The sequence below is a fragment of the Myodes glareolus genome, chromosome 4 (genome assembly GCF_982192425.1).
Source record: "Myodes glareolus chromosome 4, mMyoGla1.1, whole genome shotgun sequence".
Lineage (NCBI taxonomy): Eukaryota > Metazoa > Chordata > Mammalia > Rodentia > Cricetidae > Myodes > Myodes glareolus.
Genome location: NC_142029.1, coordinates 57,828,919 through 57,846,044, shown reverse-complemented (window position 1 = coordinate 57,846,044; position 17,126 = coordinate 57,828,919). Strand labels below are relative to the sequence as shown.

The 17,126-nt window shown below is 44.1% G+C and overlaps 1 pseudogene; it reads left to right on the top strand.

Annotated features, from left to right (window-relative positions):
* Positions 1-8,642: 8,642 nt before the first annotated feature.
* Positions 8,643-8,998, top strand: LOC125388789 (SRA stem-loop-interacting RNA-binding protein, mitochondrial pseudogene; annotated as a pseudogene).
* Positions 8,999-17,126: the final 8,128 nt, after the last annotated feature.

Sequence of the window (17,126 nt, the reverse complement as noted above, 5' to 3'; positions counted from 1 at the left end):
TTCTGGGATAGCCAGGGCTACACAGTGAAACCCTGTCTGGGAAGACTTGTCTGCAGAACAGCCAGGGTCTCCGGATTTAGAGGAGAGGCTGACTGCTTCTTTACATCCCAGTTTGTCTATCAGTGAAGGACTCATAACTGTGAGGAAGTCTGACTGTCCCACCAAATGGAAAAAAAGGTATAACCCATACAAAAGACCTTGTGCCATGAAAACTGGTGGTATTTTGTTGAGCATGGTGACAATCACCTTTAATCCCAATACTGAGTAGGCAGAGGCAGGGGGAAGCCTCTGACTGAGTTTTATGACAGCTGGGGCTACACGGAGAAACCCTGTCTAGAAAACAAACAAACAAACAAACAAACAAAATATTTTCAGGTCAGTTAACCTTTGCAGTTACCTCATTAGTAATTCCTGGACACAAACTAGTTAATCTGCGAATCTGTCCTTGGAAACTCCTTCCAACAGAAACTTCCTGAACTACCTTCTGGAGCATGAAAGAAACTTGGCCAAGCAAATGCTTTTTCCTAGGGCTTTTGGTATTTGAACAGACTGAGAGTAAGGCATGTTCTCTGGTCTCAGTGAACTAAAGAATGAGTTAGCATCCTAGAAATCAAAGGGAACTTCTATACTGAATGCGATTCCTTCACCAGTTTCTCCACTCAATACACACTCGATGAGCACGCAGCATTTATAAGATGCTTTCTCGTAGTCATGCCATGGACAGATGAGGGCAAATTCAACAACTGTCAAGAATCCAGGCATGGTGGTATACTCCGATAGTCGCAGCACTTGGGAGGCAGACGCAGATGGATCTCTGTGAGTTCGAGGCCAGTCTGGTCTACAAGAGCTAGTTCCAGGACAGGCACCAAAGCTACAGAGAAATCCTGTCTCGAAAAAACAAACAAAGAAAGACCCTGTTTCAAAAACAGACTTTCAAGAAACTTGTTAAAGGTCACACCCAGGTCAGGAGGGCTACTGTTTAATTCTGTCCAGACGCCAGCTCTAGTGATTTATTAATAAAAGGTGACATCTTTTTCTTAGCACTGCTTTACATAGCTCAGCGATCATGGGTTTGATCCCCAGCACCACAAAACCTAGGCACAAGAACATGGGAAGTCTCAGTAGAAGATGCTTAGCGTGAGCATCCTGCACTCTGGATGACAGTTTGGGGGTAACTTTTTTCTTTGTTGGGAGTGATTAGTGTGCTCATTTTCTTATTTGATTTCTTGAGACAAGATCTTGCTCTGTAGCCCTGAGTAATCTGGAACTCAAAATGTAGTCCAGGATGGCCACAAACTCATTGGAATCTTCTGATCTCAATCTCCAAATTCTGGGATTATAGGCATGTGCAGCCATGCCTCACTGGGGTGACTTTTTTCTTTTTTCTTTTTTTTTTCTGGTTTTTCAGGAAAGGGTTTCTCTGTGTAGCCCTGGATGTCCTCAATGTCTCTGAAGACCAGGCTGGTCTCAAACTCGCAGAGATCCACCTGCCTCTGCCTCCTGAGTGCTGGTAATAAAGTCATTGATGACGTGAGTTGAGCTTTTAGTTTGTTTGTTTGGTTAATTTTTTGTTTTGTTTTGTTTTTTCTTTTTGAGACAAGGTTTTTCTCTGTAGCTTTTTGGAGCCAGTTCTGGAACTCGCTATGTAGATCAGACTGGCCTCAAACTCAAGTGATCCACCTGCCCCTGACTCTTGAGTGCTGGGATTAAAGGTGTGCACCACCACTGCCTGGCATGAAGTGACTTTTTAAGGATAGTTTAATTTTTTTTTTAGATTTATTTACCTATGTAATCATTTTGCCTGCATGTATGTGTTATTTCTTTTGGTCTCTGGTCCCTTTAAGGGGCAAGCCACGCCCACCCCCAGCGACTTCTGACCTCTCATCGCCCTGTTTCTCTCTTTCTGTTTCCTCTCTTGGCATGTGCACACGTGTTTTCTGTCTTTCTCTCTCCCTTTTTCTCTGTTTCGGTCTTTCTTTTTCTTTTAAGTAATAAATGTTCAACTTTATGTTCAGCCTTATGTCTATTTACATGTCCATGTCTCTGTCTCCTGCCTGCCTGCCCACAGCCAGCCTGCCTAGGATGCACTCCCGCCATCTCTGCCGCGGAGAATCTGCACCGCTCTGGCAGCCTCTGCCTGACTCACGGCTGCTCTGTGAGCCTGCCCGGGTCACGCCAGTAATTTTTAAGGAATATTAGTATGTGCACCACATGCATGCCTAAAAACCAAGGAGGACAGAAGAAGACATCAGATCCCTGGAACTGCAGTAATGGATGATTGTGAACCACTATGCGGTGCTGGGAGCTAAACTCTGGTCTTCTATAAAAGCAACAAGAGCCCTTAGCCATCTCTCTAGCCCCTTAAACAATTACTTTTAAGCAAGATATAACCCCAGCATTTTGGAGTGAAGGTGGGAAGGTCAAAAAGTTCAAGGCCAGCCTCACTTCAGAAAACAGGAACCATCCTGAAGCCTTACCCCTGAAATGACACAGGGAATTGCTACTGTGGTTGGCTGCCCACCAGAACTATACGATAATGTTCTTTTGTTGAAGACATCGTGTGCTCTGGTCACTGTGCATATCAAAATCAAGCTGGAACTGAAATGGAAGCTTCCTTTCTACGCTGTAATCCTCTCATAGCCAGAAGGAGCTATGCAGACTGCTGGGGGATAACTGCCACTAAACAGTCTTACTCAACTGTGGTCCCCATACAGAGCGATCCTGAAGAGCCGGGCAAGGTATGCTCACTGGCTCAATAGCGGCTCACCTGTTATAGAGTGTTGGGGCTTGGGTGAGATATACCCCCATAGACTCCTATTTGAACACTTGCTTGGTCCCCAGTTGATGGTGCTGTTTGGGGGAGGTTATGGGACCTTTAGGAGGTAGAACCTTGCTAGGGAAAGTACACCAATAAGGGAAGGCTTCGAGGGCTTATGGTGCCACACTTCCTGCTCTCTCCTCTTCCTCTTCCTCTTCTTCCCTCCTCCCACCCCTCTGCCGCCCATGTGTGGATGAAAATGTGGTTGGTTAGTGTCCTGCTCCTTCCGGTTGTCAAGCCATCCTCACCCTGCTGGGTTCTATCCCTCTGGAATCATAAGCTGAAAGAAGGCCTTTCTTCCTTTAGTTGCTTTTAGTCCTGGCATTTTATCATAGCAACAGAAAGTGACTCATACATGGGACCAGCCAGCTGCTTCATTCATGTCTGCTACTATTACCTGGTCAAACACCCATAGGAAAGTCCTAGGTCCAGGGGGGAAAGCTAGCGCTAACACGTTGAAAGGACGTGACAAGGACATCAAACGGTCATCTAAACGATCATGTTTAAGCCCATAAATTAGTGCCACTGTCCCTTTGGGTCAGAGGAGCTGCTTCTCAGAAGGGATAATAATAAAAACAGAGACTTAATCCTTGAGCCTTTGCTCCTGGCCCCTCTTCTCTTCTCTCTCTCTCCTTCATTCTCTCCCTCTCACCTCCCTTTTCCTCTCTTCCTTGTTTAAAGGCCAGCCTTTTTAAGGTTTTACTCTGTTGCCCAAGTATCTGGGATCCAAGGTGTGTGCACTAGCGTTTTGGTTTCAGTATACGTTCTTGGAAACATACCAGCCTTAAAATTATCTGAGGTGGTATGTGTGCTTATTATCTCCCCGCCCCCACTAGAATGGGCCCTCCAACACCAGAATCTGCTTGCTGCCTTCTTCTATTTTCAGTCTTATATAAGCACCCAGTAAATATCTGCTAAACTAACGGAGTGGGCTCCCTAGGTTTTGAAGGGTTCTTTTCTTGCACGCATCAGTTCTCTTCTAGGTTCACCCACTCATTTCCCACAGCCAAATGTCTGTCACCCTCAAAGCTCAGAGAGGAATGACGTGGCCTATTGTAACTCCTGCTAACTGCCCTGTCCTTCTGACCACAGAGGGGCCGTGGGACCTTATCATCTCTCTTGCAGACACTGGATATGCTGTGTCAGCAGTGTCCCCAGCGACCATCCTGTTTGGTAACACATCCAAAGTGGACATGAGGTTAATTTGGTAGGAAGTGAGGTCAGTTTGGCAACTGATGGTGAAACGTTGAACAAGATGGGGGTTAACACTAGTCGAAGTTAGTGTAAGGCGTGTCGTAAGGCTGAGAAGAAAGATCACAAGGGGCTGAGTTGCGGAGGGCTATTTGTGCTTAGAAAGGGAAGTTCCCTGTAAATGTGTGTGTGTGTGTGTGTGTGTGTGTGTGTGTGTGTGTGCGCCCTGGGCTGTGCAGCACAAAGTGGAGGATGGCTGAATCTACCAACCTGTGACAGAACTTTCTGGAGGCGCCTGCAGGAGAAAGGCTTTTTAAAACCAATTAGCACCATTGGTTGGGCCTCTCTTACCTTGTGTTAATCATCTACTGTCTCTAATCCTCCTCCAATCACCCTGTTAAGCAGGCAATAACACCTATCTCACAGAAAATGAAAGAAGTTTAAATGACTTGTCCATCATGGTCACACAGTGGCTGGTACAGTAGCCAAGCGAGCGATCCAGCTTCACTTCCTACCCCAGGGTGCCCTTTTTCTCTCCCATGCTACATAAAGGGAGACAATGCAAACCCAGGGCACTAATGAATTGTAAGCTGACCTTAGCTTGCATTTATCTGCTCTGAGATAAAACGCTTAGTCAATTCTGAAATTCAATCTTTGGGAGGATTATTTCGGTGTTGTCATTTGTGTATTGTGGTCCAGACGCGTCTCAAACTCACTGCATAGACTAGGTTATCCTCGACCTCGTCCTGATGGTCCTCCTGCCTTAACTTCCTAAGCAGTGAGATTATAGGAATGTGCCATCGTACGGATCTTGGAATTAGAAAAATCAGTGCAGAACTATTGGAAATAAGGATGGTTATCAAAGATGACCATTATGCTCACATTTCCACGCTGGTGCGTTCCTTTAATCCCAGCACTTGTGGGGCAGAGGCTAGCAGATCTCTGAGTTACAGAGCAAATTCTAGGACAGTTACACAGAGAAGTCCTGTCTTGAAAAACCAAAATAAACAAGCAAACAAAAAGCTAATATGTAGGGAGAGGTTGAGATAACTCCATGGATAAAGATTTGTGCTGTCAAGTCTAACAACCCGACTTTGAATCTCTGGATTCAGTCCCCAGTACCACATAGGACAGCTCACAATCACCTGTAACTCCAGCTCCAAAAGATCTAACATCCTCTTTTGACTATGGAGGGAGGGGTACCTACATGTATGTAGTGTACAGATAAGGAGGCACACGCACACACGCACATAAATAAAAATGCATTTTAAAAAGAAGAAACATTAAATGAAGGAAAGGAAAAAGAGACAGGAAGGAAAGAAGGGAGGGAGGAATGGAGGGAGGGAGAGAGGGAAGAAGAGAGGGAAGGAGAGAGGGAAGAAAAATACTGTGACTGGGGCAGGGAAGGGGATCTCTTTGGCTAAGGTGGTCCAGTGAGCACAGAGAACTGTGAAAGAAAAGATGGATGAAGTTGGATATATTAGCTCACACCTTTTTTAAAAAGTAATTTATTTAAATTTATTTTATGTGTATTGGTGTGATGGTATCAGATTCCCCGAAAATGGAGTTACAAACAGTTGTGAGCTGCCATGTGGGTGCTGGGAATTGAACCCCGGGTCCTCTGGGAGAGCAGTCAGTGCTCCTAATGGCTGAGCCAGCCCCAAGGCTCACACCTTTCATCTCAACACCCAAGGCGTAGAGGCAAGAGGATAAGGAACTCAAGGCCAACCTTATTTACATATTTAGTTTGAATCTGGAATACACAACCCTGATGGAAGTAATACAGGCCATGTAGCTGTGGGCCCTGAGGTGGGGGCACACACTGGGTCACACCGTCACCAAGGGTTACAGTGGAGGTGGTAATACCGAGCCACCAAAGCTTGGCATCACTTGCCTGAAGCCTCAGGGAGCCCAGCTGGCAGAGCAGCAAGCTGGCTGCGCTTTCCTTTTTCGCACCGTTTCTGGAGTGTACCCAGAGCCAGGCTGCTGTCTTGGTCTGTGAAGGTTTCAAGGAGAGCGGGCGGGGCAGTGCAGAGACAGTGCAGACTGCAAATGCAGGATTCGTTCAGCCTGAGAGGTTCAGACTGAAGAGGTGGGGGATCAGCTCCGATGGCTACGTGACTTTAGTGTCAAAATGAAAGTGAGAGTGAAGGTGTGACCCTTGCCAGAGTCTCTTGCTGACCACAGGGCTGTCACCTCAGAATGGCCATGGAAGAGTTCTCAGTGTGTAGAAGTTCAGAGACATGTAGAGTTTGGGGCTGGGCAAGTGTTTGGCCACCTTAAATCAGCTGTGAATGATGTACTTATTTATTTTATAAAATGAAGTGATTTTATCCCACCCACCCCACCCATGATAGGCATGCCACCATGTGGTCTTCTGGAACCACAGAGGTCTAGGCAGGACACAGGCAAATGTAACACTCTCTGAATGTAAAACAGCTTGGTGTATTTGAGGTCTAAAAAGAAGCAGGGCTTAGTGGAAATTTCCATTAGTGGAAATGAAGTGACAGAGATACACAGGGGCAAGGAGTAGATTCCCCAGGGAGGCACTGCCCAGATAATAGGAGGAGGGGAAGGCAATGGGGAAGGGGTTCTACATAAATTCCCCTGCTGGTCTCCCCAGTATGACCTGAGGCGGCCTGATTCCCTCATTCCCACCACTATCACCTTGACTGCAAAAAACTTCATCTGTTTACCCAGTGTTGAGAACCAGCCAATGATGGAACAGTGGGTACCACGAAAGGCAGGCTGGGCCCAATGTAGTAGTGTGTGCTTGAAAGCCTAATAATTGGAAAGACTCAGGAAAAGGCATCAACCACTATGGGAATCGGCTGAGTCTACATTAACAAAATATATCTCAAGCTCCCTCTCCAAATAAAGCAAACCAGAAGAAGAAAAATATGTATATTTTTATACATATATTTATACAAGTATTTTTATCATGTTTGGAAGACTAAACATTATAATGATGTCAGTTCACAATAAAGTGATCTATAAATGTAATGTAACTACATAATCATGTTTTGTTGTTGTTTGAGATAGCATCTTGCTATATTGCCCTGGCTGGCTTCCCAAGAGCTCCCATTATAGCTGTGTGCCATCTTGCCTGGCCATAATTCAGATGAAAACATCTCCTTTGTTTGTTTGCTTGATTTTTTTTTGTTTGTTTGTTTCTGTTGAGTAAGGCTCTCCTGTGGTCCAGACTTGAACTCCACACAGAGCAGAGGATGCCTTAGTGCTTGGGTTATAGGAGTATGCCACCACCTTGTCTGGTGTTTTTATTTTGTTTGTTTTGTTTTTGAGACAGACTCTTTTATACTATAGGCTAATCTCTAATCTGTTCGGGAGGCTGGCCTTGAACTCCTGATTCTTCTGTTCCCCCTCCTCCAAGTACTGGATTACAGGCTTGTACCACCTTGCCTAGTGATTCACTTCATAATTAAAATGCTTTAATTTAATAGTTGTAATTAGGCTGTTGCTCACTGGTAAAGCACTGGTCTTCTGAGTACTAGGCAAGAGGCTCTGTCATCTCCAGCACTAATACCGAAAAACAAAACGAGGAAAGAAACCATCTGTAATTACTTTTACCTGTAAAATGTGTGTTTGTAGAATACATACCTGAAAGCAAAATGTTGGGCTACTGGCTCATCTCATACGCTTCACATAAATCATTTTTCTAATTTTAAAAGAAAGTATGTTATTCCTCCCTTACAACCCTTCCCATTCTCAGTTGTTGGGTTTTTTTTGCTTGCTTGTTTTTTATTTTGTTTTTCTAGGGCAACGTCTCATTATGTACTCCTAGTTAGCATGGAACTCTGTAAGTAGACCAGGCTGACCTTTAACTCAAAGAAATATTCTTGCCTCTACTTCTTGAGACCTAGGATTAAAGGCATGCACCACCACACCCTGCCTACTTTTGAATATTTATTAATTTTATTTTATTATGTCTATTATGTATCTCTCTGTGTGGGTTTGTGTGAATTTGTACAGATGTGTTTTCAGGCCAGTGGAGGCCAGAAAAGGGTGTTGGACCTCCTGGAGCTGGAGTTACCGACTATTTATTGTGAGTCACCTGATACGGTGCTAGGAACCTAACTCCTGCCCTCTGTAAGAGCAGTACTCTCTTTCTAGCCCCCTGTTTGTTTGCTGGGACAGGGTCTCATGTAGCCAGTCTGGCCCTGAACTTGCTTTGTATGAAGGCTAACTTTGAATTCTAAACCTCTAGCCTCTACCTCTTGAGTGTTGGGTTTACAGGTGTATGCCACCAAGTTTGGCAGATTTGCTTTTTAAAAAGTTCCCTCGGCTGATCATGGTAACACACATCTGCCATCTCCGAACACGGGAGGCAAAGGCAGGTTAACACAAATACAATGTCTACATAAAGAGTTCCGGCAAGCCAGGGCTACGTGATACATAGGGAAATGACAACAAAATCTCCCTTCTCTCCTAGGGCAAAGATACTGAAATATGGGCTAGGAATGTAGCTCAGTTGGTAGGGTACATGCCTATTATGCATGGAACCCTTAGTCTGATCATTGCATAAGCCAGGCATGATGGTGCAAGTCTGTAATCCCATTACAGAAGATGGAGGCAGGAAGATGAGGAGTTCAAGACCAACCTTGGAGTTTTTAATATGGCAGCCTCCTCCGTTAGTTGGGCAATGGCATTTTGTAGGTGTGCTGGTCAGCATGCTGCTTTTATCAGAAAAATTTCTGGACTGTGGTGTCGAGTGAGCTGAGAGAACATTTTGCTCAGTTTAGCCATTTAAAAAGGTGCAATGTACCTTTTGATAGAGAGACTGGCTTTCACAGAGGCATGAGTTGGGTTCAGTTTTCTTCAAAGGAAGAACTTCAGAATGTATTACAACAGGAAAACCATATTGATAAAGTAAAAATCCATATTCAAGCTCAGAAACCAAAGTTTTTGCAAGGGGCTCAAACATCTGATGAAGAGAAAGACTTCTGGGCTGATTATTGTACTAACCATTAAATACATATAACTGAGATTTTGAGAAAAAAAAGATCAACCTTGGATACATACTGAGTCTGAGGGCAGCCAGGGTTAAAAACTCTGACTCAAACAAACAAACAAACAAAGAGACCTGAATTTTTCAAATGAAGCCATGTCTTGACATCTGCTATTCACAGGCAGCAACAGGGAGCGGTCTCTGTGTCCAAAGCTGTAGGGTCACACATTGTTTTGCTCACCCTTTCATATCACAGAGACAGAACTGTGACACATTTTCCTGATGAAGAAGATTCAGTCAGCATATTTTACCTTTGGTTGGTTAAAAGAGGTTTATTTGCCCAAAGTCAATGGACCCAGAAGGTTGGCCAGCATAGCCTATGATCCCAGTTCACATAACATCAATAAACACAACTACAAGTCTGCAGCCTGTGACCTTTCCTTCTTGGGTTTTAATTATTTGTCACTGATCTTTCTGAAGTAAATACAGAAGAAACTGGTCTACACCTGTATTTCCTGGAGACTCTGCCCCCCAAATAAAGACTATTTCACCATGGCTCTTGGTTACTAGCCAGAAATTGTTGATAAGACCCTATTGCTGAAGACACCATACACACTGGTCATAGGACATGGAGAAATTGAGTTGGCACTGACCACAAAGCTTCCTCCTTGCTTGCTAACTTTCATAGCACTGAAGAGTTCTATGTAGCCTGCTAGGGAGGAAATGCCATCAACAAGCTTACTCAGCCATAAACTCTGTGAAGTATAATAATAACCATAGGTGCCATAGCGACATGAATGTTATGGGGGATAACCAACTGGTTTCTGTTTAGCTTTAAAGCCTACTTCACAGAAGGAAACACATGTCTGATACTGTAAATCTAGCCAAGAACCCAAGGCTGGGGAGCTTACAGGCCCCAGGGATGAACCAACTCGTATTCTGAAACACCCTCTAAAATTGGTATTCCTCTACCCAAGAGTAGTTCAACTCTCAGATCTCATCAGAGAGATTTCAGTATGAAGTAGATGATGGTTTAACTCAGAAACTAACAATTATGTCAAAATACAGAGAATGTTAGAGGAGTGCTCAGTCACAAATGGACATCTGTAGCAACACACACACACACACACACACACACACACACACACAAAATCCTGAGGTTCAGGTAAATGGAAGGAGAGGAAGAGAAGAAGAGAGTGAAAGGTTGGACAAACCAGAGGACAGAGAGGACATGAGTGAAACTGTCTTGTGGACAGGAGAGGACCACTGTGCTCACGAACTTACAGCAGCTGAGTTTGCCTGCACAAGACCTACTCAAGATCGAGCCAGTCAGCATGCTAGCATAGAGGGGTAAGGGACTCACAAGCCTGACCCAACCCCCAGCTGAGGATCTATAGACTGTTGATGGCTTCTGAGAAATGGAGAGTCACTCTTCTTTAAAGGGAACAAAAGTCAAGTCCTCTGCAAGAGCAACGAGTGCCTTTAACCACTGAATCCTCCCTCCAACCAATAGGCGGATAATCTCATGATATCTTGTCGCAATGGCAGGAACTAACACAGGAGACTTGGCTTATATCATTACAGAAGCTGAGAAACCTAGTGATGGTCATTTGGAAGTTGAAGTCCTAGAGAAGCCCCAGGCATGTAGTAACCCCAGCATTCTGGAGATGGATGCAGGAAGATCGGGGATTCGAAGAGGAACAGGAGATCAAGGCTATTCTCAACTAAATAGGAAGTTCAAAGCTAGCCTAGAATATCGAGACCCTATCATAAAAATGGAACATGGGTGCTGGTTGGTATTTAGTATTCAAGACTAAAACCGTCTTTAGGGTAAAAATCAGAACAAAAGGGATTCTAGAGTCTAAAGGCTGTGAAACACTATGTTTCTACATTCAAGGATAAGAGAATGGTGTGCTAGCTTTAGGAAAAATATAAAGCTTCTTTTCCCCTACCCTTCTTGTTTTGTTTTGTTTTGTTTCGTTTTGCTTTTCAAGACAGGGTTTCCTAGTAGCTATGGAGCCTGTCCTGGAACTCACTCTGTAGACCAGGCTGGCCTCAAACTCACAGAGATCCACCTGCCTCTGTCTTCTGAGTGCTGGGATTAAAGGTGTGCATCATCACTGCCCAGCTCCCCTACCCTTAAATGCTTGGGTTTTGAAGCACAGCTGACTTGAGGTGCCTGCCCATATTGGGGGATCTTTCTTCATCAGAACACCAAGTTCCCAACCAATTTTTCATGGAAACATCTTCACAGACATCCCCAGAAATGATGCTTTTCCAGAGATGTAGGTATTATTGGGGGACAGAGTAAGGAGGAGGAACAGAGTTGAAAAGGGGGTTCATGTAGCCCAAACCAACCCGAACTCTTGATGTTCCTGAATCTCACTCCCCAGTACTAGGATTACAGGCATGTACCACCATGTCTGGCTTTCCTACATATTCTCAACCCAGTCAAGCAGACACCAAAAATTAAACAGCACAGTCAGGTATTAGAAAGATATGGAACTTTAAAAACAGGATGGAATTACAGTTTTCTGGAGTTGAGTTATACTTTTATCAGAGTAAAGAGGTGATTTGAGGGTAGGAGTAAGGAGAAGGCTAATTTAAATCTTGTATAATAACAAATAGGCTGAAAATGCAGCCTTCCTAATATCTGGTTGTACCTTTATGTGACAAAACTATTCATTAGAAAATGTGTAACTGAGGCTGGGGATGTCACTCGGGTGTTAGAGGACTTGCTTAGCATCCATGAGGCTCTCTTCTCCAGTGCCACGTAAAACTAGGCATGGTGGTACTGGCCTGTAATATTAGCCCCCAGGAGGTGGGCGAAGGAGGATCAGAGACTCAAAGTCATCCTAGCTATACAGTAAACTGGCCTTGCCTTCATAAATCCCTGTTGCAAAAATGCCAGGGAGGGGGCTGAAGAGATGGTTCAACAGTTAAGACCACTGGTTGCTCTTCCAGACGACAGAGTTCAATTCCCAGCATTCGTATGATGGCTCAAAACTGTCTGTAACTCCAGTTCCGGGGGACCCAACACCCTCACACAGACATATACGCAGACAAAACATCAATGTACATAAAATTCTTTTAAAAAAATTTTTTTTCTCAAAACAAGGTTTCCCTGTGTTACAATTCTGGCTATCCTGGAACTCACTCTTATAGACCAGGCTGGCCTCAAACTCACAGAGATCTACCTGCCTCTGCCTCCCAAGTGCTGGGATTAAAGGCGTGCACCACCACTGCATGGCAAAATAAATCATTTTTTAAAAATATGCCAAAAAATGAAAAAAAAGGAGGAAAGAGGGAAAGTAAAAAGAAGTCTCAGCCAGGGGCTGTGGTGCATACCTGTAGTTTTAGCATTTGGAGGCTACATATTGAGTTCGAGACCAGCCTTGGCTACGTGAACTTTTGTCGCCAATCAGAAGACAAAGAAAGCTGAACTTGAGCTTGACAGGACAGGCTTGTGACTTACTCAAGAGACTAAGGAAGGATTGCTAAAGACCTTGTTCAAGGGAACTGGAGATGTGGCTCAACTGTTAGAGTCCTTGCTTAGTGTGCATGAAGCCCTGCTTTCCATTTCCAGCAACAGAAACAGTGCGGAGTGAAGGAACAGGCCTTTGACCCCAGCCCTTGCAAAGTGGAGGTAGAAAAATCAGAAACTCAAAGTCACCCTTTGCTGCAGAGTGAGCTCGAAGGCAACTGTAACACATAAAACTTTATTTCAAAAATAAAAAATTGCCCAGAGTGGTGATGATACTGTTAATGTCAGCACTTGGGAGACAGAGGTAGGTAAATTTCTATGAGGCCAGCCTGGTATGCACAGTGAGTTCCAGCACAGCCAGCGATATGTAGAGAGATCCTGTCTGGAAAAAAAAATATTTCAATTAAATGGAAAGATAGCTAAGATTAGCAGTTCTTTGCAGAATAGCATCTTTATGCTCTGCCCCGCCACCCCTAACTCCAGGCTAGGAACTAAACACAGGTCCTTACACATGCCATACATGCAAGGCAAGTGCTCTCCCAGTCCACCATTGGGGCGTGTAGTCAGAAATTTCTGTCCTGCCCGGTTCTGCAGCCATTCAGTCCCACGGAAACACATAGAGGCTTATATTAATTATCAACTGTTTTGTCTATTAGTTCAAACTTATTATCAAATAGTTCTTAACTATGTTAACCCATAATTCTTGTCTATGCTTAGTCACGTGGCTTGGTACCTCTTCTCAGTGAGATATTTTCATTTTGCTTCCTCTGTGTCTGGCTGGTGATTGTGTCTCTGCCTTTCCTCTTCCCAGAATTCTCTTAGTCTGGTTGTCCCGCCTATACTTCCTGCCTGGCTACTGGCCAATTAGTATTTTATTTAACTGATATGAGTGGCAAATCTTTACAGTGTATAAGAACATTATCCCATAGCATTTCCCCTTTTTCCTTTTCAAAACAAAAACTTTGAATCTAATCTCCTTTGTTTAGTTTTTTTCCTGATCACTATTCATAAAAACTCGTAACTAACACTCTAAACAAAGATAAACATCCATAATATGCTTTTGGGGAAATGTGGGTGTAGTTTTCTAGGCTACTTCCTGCTGATTGGGGGCACTGATAAGCCTATGGAGACCCAAAGAAAATTTAGGATTTTTGTCAAGTACTGCCTGGAGTATTTTGTGAGGCTGGATCATCTCAACCAGCAGCCGTGAAGCTGTTCTGGATGCAGAATTCAGAAGAGACTAAGCCTCTAATACCTGTCCTGGGATTCCAGCATCTACTGGCAATTTCTGGGTCCAACTCTCCACTACCACCAAGGAATGACTATTCATAGATGGAATGGCTTAAGTGAGATAAATGAATTTCCTTACAGTTTTTGGAGGCTAAGGCCAAAATGATAGTGTTGACAGTTGGTTGCTTCCAATGGTTGTGAGAACAAAGCTGTTCCACATATCAACCCTGGCTTCTGCTGCCTTTATGTCTTTTCTTTTAAGATTTTAATACATTTTTTAAAAATTTAGTATGTGTGTGTAGGGTGTGTCTGTGTTTCTAGTGTGTATATGTGTTTGTAGTGTATGTATGTGTTTGTATGTATATGTTTGTGTATGTATATTTGTGTGGGTTTTAATGTGTTTTATATGTGTACATTAATGTTTGTTTGTATGTGTGCATACGAATATATGTGTACGCTTGTGCATATGTGTTTTTGTCTGTGTGAATATATGCTTATATGTGTGTATATTTGTGTGCATGTGTTTTTGTGTGTGCATGAATGTGTCTTTGTATGTGTGTGTCTGTATGTGTGTATGTCTGTATGTATTGTGTGTTTGTGTCTGCATGTGTGTATGTGTTTATATATTTCCGTGTGTGCGTTTCTGTGTGTGCATGCAAATGTACCATTTCCTGTCTTTATAAGCCCACTAACTCATTTAGGATTAGGAGTCACTGTAATAACCCTGAAATTACACTGTAAAAACCTTCTCAAACAATGCCATATTCTGCAGTCCCAGAGGTGAAGACTTTGGAATATAAATTTGTAGGCACAATTCAGCCCTTGCAACCCATAACAGAGAGACACAGAGGGAGATGTGAGGCAAACTCAGGCACTGGAATGACAGAGACACAAACAGAAGAACACCAAGGATTATTTGTGGCTACCAGAAGGAGGCAGGAGCATGCAAGAAGCTTTGCTACAAGTGTTAAAGAAAGCAGAGTGTGTCACACAGCCACTTCCGACAGACAGCCTCTAGAACTTCAACAGAATGAGTTTCACTCATTTTAAGTCCCAGACATGTCGTACTTCATTATGGCAGCAACAGAGAGCTTCTCTAATAGGCACCTTGGGCTCATTAGTGGCACCAACACAAATAAAGGGCCAACTGAGTAGCTGGAGATATTGCTAGACCAAAGCTGAGTGAGTATGGTGTCAAACACCTGTAATCCCAGCACTAGAGAGACAGAGGCAGGAGGACCTGGAGTCGATGTGATCCTCTAAGTTTCATAGGTGTGTGCATGCCTACCAATAAATAACAAATAAATATATGGTTTTTAAAAGATACTTCTTAGTTAGGGTTATTATTGTTGGAATGAAACACCATGATCAATAGCAACTTGGGGAGGAAAGAGTTTATTTGGCTACGCTTCCATATCGTTGTTTGCCATTAAAGGAAGTCAGGGCAGGAAGTCTAACAGGGCAGGAACCTGGAGGCAAGAACTGATGAAGAGGTCATGAAGGAGTACTGCTTACTGGCTTGTTCCTCACAGACTGATCAACCTGTATCTTTAACAGCACCAACAACCACCCGTCCAAGGGTGGCAACACCAACTAGGGATTGGGCCCTCCCACATCAATCACTAAGTAAGAAAATGTCCTATATGCACGCCCATATACAGATCTGAATGGAGGAACTTTCTCAGTTGGGGTTCCCTCCTTTCAGATAACGTACCCTCTCTCTCTTTCTCTCTATCTGAATAAGTGTTTTTTTAAAAAAATAACTATTTCAAAAATGTACACAAATGTACTCAAATGCTGGGTGGTGGCGCACACCTTTAATCCTAGCACTCAGTGAGGCAGAGGCGGGTGGATCTATGTGAATTTAAAGCCAGTCTGGTCTACAGAGTGAGTTCCAGGACAGCCAAAGCTACACAAAGAAAAAAAGTTTCAAAACAAATGACAAAAAAAAAAGTACTCAAATGTACTTGATGGATAAAGGTAAACATTTGTTCAAAAATGAAACATTTTTTTTTAATTCTTAAAAATATTATTTCATGTATTTAAGTGTTTTGCCTGCATGCGCCTACAAAGGCCAGAAGAATTGGATCCCTGGAATTGGAATTATGGATAGCTGTGACCTGCCAAGGGAGTGCTGGGAACTGAACCCCAATTCTCAGGAAGATCTGCCAGTGCTCTTAACCGCTGAGCCATCTCCCCAACCCCAACAAATGAAACATTTTCTCATGAGCCAGACTGATGCGATACAGTGAGTGGATCATGGAGACTGCCCCTGCCCCTGCCCCTGCCCCTGCCCCTGCCCCTGCCCCTGCCCCTGCCCCTGCCCCCCTGCCCCTGCCCCTGCCCTTGCCCCTGCCGAGGGACCAGGAAAGCAGAAACAGACAAAATGGGTCTAGGACTGGGCTTCTTCCTGTGAAAACGGAAACTGTCCACGTAGCCTGGTGCTTGCCAGGGGTGTGCCCAGCCAAGCAGAGCACAGTGCAGGGTCAGAACACATCCACATGGGTCCTTGCCAAAGAACCTTTTATCCTTTCCCTGGGGGCCAAGGCACAGCTGCTGCTGAATGAAATACTCATCAGAGGCTTCTTATTGCAAGCAATTGCTTCCGTGTGCCATTGGCCCTTCGGGCTTCCGTCTAGTTTATCTTTGCATTTTGCTCACGTGTGGAACATAGAGATTTCAAAGTGTGAAGGAACCAGCTGCTTCCCTCTTTCCTCCTTCTAAGGAGAGAATGAGAGAGAAAAAAATAGCTCATTGCCTGAGGGTGCCGTCCACCAGGGCAGCAAGAGCATCTGTGGAGAAGGGTGTGAAGCGCCTCTTCACATGGCGACAGCAGTCGGGAAGCAGAGGGCCATGAGTGCGGCTGCGTAGCTCGCTCTTTCTTTCACTCTCTTTAATTCAGTCCAGGACCCAAGTTTATTGAGTCCGTACCGCCTATATTCAGAGTAGGTCTTTCCATCACCATCAAATCTCCCCAGAAACATCTTCACAGATATACCTGAAGTGTGGTTCAAAGTGACTGTGGAATTATTAAAGACAAATGAAAAAGAACTCCTGAGGAGAGTAGGAGGGGCTCCAAGGGCAAGGACCAGATGTCTCGCTCCTGAGAATCAAGATGATCCCTTCAACTGTGAGTGTGAGCCCATGACTTGATCTCTACACAGTACTCAAAGGGTGTGTGTGTGTGTGTGTGTGTGTGTGTGTGTGTGTGTGAGAGAGAGAGAGAGAGAGAGAGAGAGAGAGAGAGAGAGAGTCATGGTGTGTATATACTCTCTAGGGTGAAAAACCAAGGAAACACCCTTTCCTAACTAGACCTGAGACCTGGTCAAAAAGAAAAAAAAAATACTCTGATCTTGACCTCAGGACCAGGGCTTAAGATCCCACCAATCCCTGAGCTTGCTCCAGAATCAGACCACAAAACTGCACTAATCCCAAGG